This window comes from Ammodytes marinus (assembly GCF_949987685.1).
Source record: "Ammodytes marinus genome assembly, chromosome: 7".
NCBI lineage: Eukaryota > Metazoa > Chordata > Actinopteri > Uranoscopiformes > Ammodytidae > Ammodytes > Ammodytes marinus.
The window spans coordinates 19,575,434-19,581,882 of record NC_137211.1 but is presented as its reverse complement, the minus strand read 5'-3'; positions in this window follow the sequence as shown (position 1 = coordinate 19,581,882).

The window sequence follows — 6,449 nt, the reverse complement described above, 5'->3', positions numbered from 1 at the left end:
CATGCTCCGGCGAGCAGTGGAGAGGGTTGCACAACACGAACACGTACAGCTAGTACAATACAGCACAGAGAAGAACCCCCACCCTCCACCATCATTGGTTTTCCCTTCACATCACCTCGATGTCTATCTCTATATCTACTGCTCTGCCTCTTTATATCTAGCTTATATCTGACTTCTGCATCTTTATTGAATCAGTCCCTCCTCTTCAGCACTTCATCCTTCTCTGGGTTGGTTAAGGCTACACTTTCACTTCAGAAGCTCCCCTTGTGTGTGTTTGCATGTGTTGCCTATCTGCCAGCTTTGTTTACAAAATAATTAAATGGATTTGAGGTGTATCTTTGTGTGTGTGTGTGTGTGTGTGTGTGTGTGTGTGTGTGTGTGTGTGTGTGTGTGTGTGTGTGTGTGTGTGTGTGTGTGTGTGTGTGTGTGTGTGTGTGTGTGTGTGTGTGTGTGTGTGTGTGTGTGTGTGTGTGTGTGTGTGTGTGTGTGTGTGTGTGTGTGTGTGTGTGGACTGTGGAACGGAACGGACGGCGGACACTGCGTCGCCCCAACGAGCCTTCTTGCCCTTGTCTAAACTCAAGCATCGGTGGTCACATCGGCCCAGGCTCAATGAGGGCCTCGGCTCTCACGCCGTGTCTGCACAAGGCAGCTCTGTCTCCCGGCAACATAAGACAGGCTGCTTGTTCTGCGCTGCACCGTGAGATGAATCACATCTCTGTCCCCCCCGTGGCGCTCTCTATTCCACTCAGGAATAATGTCTGTCTGTCTGTCTGTCTGTCTGTCTGTCTGTCTGTCTGTATGTCCGACCGTGCAGCTCCACGCTATACGTCCTCAGCTTGCCTCACCTTCTATCTCTTCATCTCCCTCACCTCACTGCTGTCAAGTCCCTCCCTGCCTCCATCTCAATCTTCATGGGGCCTCTCCTCCTCTCCTCCCTGCGTCTGTTTTTTCTCTGTCACTGTCTCCAATTGCTCATAGCTCAATGAAAGACCTCCCTCTGTCTTTTTCCCTGTGTCCTCTCACTCAGCCAGTGCGAGTGGAGGGCAATACAGATATTAACACTTGCACTTTGTCCCTACACTGAACATTTCTAAAGCAATGCAGCAAAGTGCACTTTCATTTACAGACTATTACGCGCCATGTTGTCAATGTTCTAATGTCCGATTGTTTTGTTTTGTTCCTGGATGAACTCTCTGTGTAAAGTATGTTTCTATGGAGCAAATCGTGCACTGTGCCCAAGCCAAATTTCCCCACAAGGGAATAATAATAAAGTTTAACCTGACCTAACCAGAATGCATTGTTAACATCAGCTGCTGGCATTTAGTAGAGTTACTTCTCAAATTGTACGACATGTCCATTTTTCTTAAGTGCAGCCATAGTTTTTATTACCATGTCTAACTGGAGAGAAAACAAATTGCTTTTAAATTCAGCGACTTCACTTTTGAATTGCCGTTGTCTAATCTGCCAGGACACAGTGAGCTTGGTGGTGTGCTGCTGGGGTAAAATTAGTTCATCTCTCTGAAATCTTCTTACCGTAACAAGCTTACATGTTAGTTGTGGTTCACATTGGGTTGCTTAAAAAGGGTCGTCAACTATGGACTTTCTAACCGTGCCAGGAGAATTTCTCTCACCTGCATCGGTGGTTTATCTTAAAAACACTCTGAAAAGCATTCGGGCACATGCTGTATTTGTGAACTCAGGAATGCAGGGCTAAAATGTGCCAGCAGTGCATAAGATTTGTGATGACATTTTTGTCAATACACTTCCTGTCACCACCAAATCTCTAATGCAAAGTGTCCCTTTGCAGAATCAGACAGCTATCATGTCGGTATATCATTTCATAATCACAGTGTCATACCAACATCTCCCCTTTTCTCACTCATTCTATCCGCTCCTTTGCTCTTCTTCCTGGCTATAGCTCCCTCCCCCTCTAAAGCTATTCAAGTGGCACACTGCAGGATTATCCCTCAGCCTCTGAGACACGCTGGTTTGGTCAGACTTATCGTCCTCTCTGGGTTTACTTTGGCCACCGAGGTCAAATCTGCAAAAAATAATATTTGCATCACACCCTCAACCATTAGAAGTGACATAGGAAGTATTTGGACTAGGAGTTTCACTTTTTTTTTTTTTTTTTTTTTTTTAATGATGGAGCCATCCATGGTAAGTGACTTTGCAGATGAATGGTGAGTTTCTTACCAATGTGCAAACATTTGGAATCGTAGTATTTTCTTTGTTTCAGACAGCATTGCCACCTCTGTATTCACAACAGACTCCAGATTACAAAGGGGATAGCTTTGACAGCGGCAAGTGGCATGGTCAGTGAGCGCGTTGTTTCAAAATTTAAAGATACATCCAAATGGTTAAAAGTGTTTAATTTGTACAGACAAATTGTGTTTATATTTTACCTATGTTTAAATTGAATTTGGTTTGCTAAAAACAAACAACAAGTAAAATAAGAAACAGTACTCCGCCTTCACTATGACTTCCGCAACAGTTAATACACTGGGGAATTGGAGGTGTGTTCATTCAGGTGGATTGACCTCAATAACTGTAGTTTAAGAGCCTCTTAACAATGCTTAACAATCTCACCCCCACTAGTATCTGTCTGGAGGGACACGCGACAACATCCCGCAAAGGAGCAAAAATGTGAGATACGCTGATAACCTTTCTGTCCACAATTTCTGAAGAAATACCGAACTGTTTGCCAATTCTAAAGCGTCTCTTCCGCTCTCACCACTTCACCATTATAAACATTCAACATACAATTATCCGTGCTACAGAATGATTTGACTATGATCTAGTTTGACATTGTGGATTTAAGACCGCCATCTAGGAAGTATCGTGTTAAGTGTTTTGTTGCTTAAAATGTGTGAGTTATGATTAAAATAAGCTTCTGGACACATTGATTGGGTTATGAGCTGGGATTCTGGCCTCAGGCCTTAATCCTTAACTGGATTTTAGTGTCACTTAGGTGAGTCACTTTTACAGAAGCTACTGTAATTGGAGGACTGGACTGATGGACAGATGGCTGGTCCAATCATGTTTGTTTGTTACTCAGATTAAGGACAAGGAATTGTTAAACATATTTGCACATTTATTTTATTGCCAAGGGTTAGACAAGAATATCAATACGACTCTCATGTCTGTACTGTAATTATGAAGCTACAGCCAGCAGCCAATTGGCTTCACTTAGCATAAAGACTGGACAAAAACTTGTCATTTTAGACCCTCCGGTTTTTGTTGAACAAACAGGATATAACTTGTCCATTTTTGAACTTTTAGAGGTACTGGTTGATAGATTTTTCTAACTTCAGTAGATACTTTATGTCCTCTGTCCACAGGGGAAGAGTTGGATATTGTAAGGCAGTGCTTCTCAAATGGTGGGGCGCGCCCCCCTGGGAGGGCGCCGTGAGTTGCAAGGGGGGGCGCGGGCTGCCTTGATTTTTTTTTTAGTGCTAGCAAGCGCGATGTGTGCTTGTGTATGGTCATAGCCGCGCGAAAGGCCGCGATTTGCAGTAAATAAATGTCCACATGTGTCTCCAAGTGTCTCTGTAGGCTGTTTAAAAAGAAATCAAGCAAGTAGAAATAACATTAATGAATTATTGGTCTATCACATCACAGAAGGCCTATTGGCCTATAATAATAAAAAAACACCACCTTAATGTTTACAGTTTAAAAATGTTTTGAATGAAATGCAAACCTCAGTTAATCATTTGCTCTTGTTTCTCTGTTCTGAGATTCACACAGACTGAGCAGTCTTGTTTAAATGTTACAAATTGAGCTAATAAACTGAACTTTGAATTTTTTTGCTGCAGAAGTTATCTCAGCTAATTTTTGTTATCAAATTTGATAATAAGGTGATTGTATGCAGAATGCTCATGCCAGAAACTCATACAGTGGTTTTGTACAGATAAATAAATAAATATTAGCAGGTTCTCAACAGTATTTCAATTTAGGGGGGGCATGAAAAAATGTCTGTCCCCTAGGGGCGGCATGACAGAAAATAATTGAGAACCACTGTTGTAAGGGGTGTGAATAGACTTCTTACCCATTTGTGGGTTCTTGAATGTGATGTGCAGGTTGTGGCTAACATGCCTCCTCACTGCTGTGTGGATTGGCATTAAGGGATCTCGTTCCCTTTTTCAAGAAGGAGGTTTAATGAGGGTCTGTCCTAGCGAGGTGAAACATTCTGTGGAAGCTGGCTCAAATTATTGCGTCTAAAATGGAACATGGTCAATATGAGGTTTGGATTCCAATACAAACTACAGTATGTCTAGGGCAGGGGTGCCCACAAGTTTCCAGCTTGTGAGCTACTTTTATAATGACCAAGTCATGAAGATCTACCTACTATAAAAATGCAAAACATATTAGGCCCTGGGGCTGAGAGGTTTCATAGGCCCCCTGAGAGTCCGTCTTACAACACAAAACATGTAATATTTATTTTGATTAATAAACAAATCATTTTAAGGTAATACACAGGGCCTTTTAGGGGGGTCCAGGGGCATGCCCCCCCCCCCCCCCCCCGGAAGAAAAATGTGAAACTTTTAAAGTAAAATGTATCAATCTGGTGCATTTTGAGAAGAATACTAAGGCTAAATCAGCTGTGTCCTATGTGAGCTATTTAGTACTATTTTCTGGAATAATTTGGGGACACAGAATTACCAAAAAGCAGAAAGAAAAAATGTACAGGTTTAAAAAATCTCTTTGTGAAGTCTTTTTCTTTTTTTTAAAATACAGTATAGCTCAATATAGGCCCCTGCTCTTCGTAGCCACGAACAATGTAATTTAAAAAATATAAAAAATGTACTGGTGCCAGATGTATGCCCCCCCTACCTACTAAGGTTAGGGGCCTATAATGAGCCAGTCAATTGTTTATTTTTTTAAATAAAGTTGTTCGGGGTCTTCAAAGATTAGGAGCCTATATTGAGCCAGTAAAAATATATACATTTATTTTATTATTGTTTTTTTTAAGAATGCCTTCGCGATCTACCCACAATGCGACGTAATGGGCACCCCTGGTCTAGGGGTATTTGAAAGTTGAAGCTATGACTGATGGTTAATAAATGGTTAAAACAGATACATAAGGGTTATATCTAGGCACATTAAAGTGTGCACATCTATACTTTGTATTCTTTGACTACATTGTACTTTAGAGATACGTTTAGAGATCAATAGGACTAGATCAGTACACTTTAGAATTTGCAAAACCTTTAGTATTTCTCTGGTATTTTCTCATTTTGAGTCAAATGTTTTTTCCTATAAAAAAAAACTATCAACCCTGAAGGTATGATTAAGAGAGAGTATATGAGAGAGTAGTGCATAAAAAAAACATTGCTTTTATTCTCTGAGCCATGAGGGGGAAGAAAGGATGAATTACTAGAAAAATGCTTTGCTGCTGAGCCAAGTGCACCTAAAGAAAGGCTCAAGTTTTCTCTGTCACACACACTGACAGTAGAATTGCTAAACCGTGCAGTAGTTCTTTGGTATTGTGCGATGTGCGGCCTTGACTTGGCCAGTGTCTGAAAGCCTCGATTGTCAAGACTGGTGTGATGGCTGGTGACAGTAACCAAGGCATTGATACAAATAATAGTGATACAAAAAACAACCACAATAGATTTGCTGACTCATTCAATGTTCTGTAGCACATTGCCTGTGCTGCAGCTGAAAACCAAGACCAATAACACTGAGTGTGCATGTCCCCCTTAACCAAACTGTTGATGAGTCGACCCTGTGAGGAAACTCAGTGTGTTGCCTGAGCCGCTACTAAAAATACTTCCCCTTCCTACGCTGACCTTGTATCTCCAGGACATTTATTTTTCTCAGAAAGACGATTGCGTTGTTACATTGTGTATAAGGAAAATGGAGGTCAGGCCGGTTTCAATTGAGCCTAACTCAGGAAGTCATTTTTTGATGACTCATTCCAGGGGGTGTGGGATGAAGCAGGAATTCATTTGCACTTGACTGAAGAAGGACGTTGAAGAAAAAAGAAGCACAGAGGCCACTGCTAATATTTAAATAAAGTTCATAGTACGGACTCAGCATATAATCTGAAATGAGTCATCCTTCATCGGCACTGACCTCCATCTCGCACGATGAACTAAGACTGAATGTGTTCCTTGCATTCTAAGAATCAATCATTACACTCTGAATTTAAATGAAATTTTACGAAACTCGTTGTCACTTTAATTAAAAGCTATAATAGCGGTTTGCACTGTCGGACCGTGTGCACAATACGATAAGAACCACAATCAGCGGCATTTCATTGTGAAGACCAAGAAGGCATTTCAGAGCAGGAACATTATCAACAAAACCTCATTATAATTATTATGGCACATGCAATGTATTGTCTCGTCATATTGGTTCTTGCCGTCCGTGCAATGAAGAGCTCTCAGTCGAGGGGAAGCCATTAGTCAAGTGGGCAAAAATGGATTCGTCTTCAAACAGTGTTC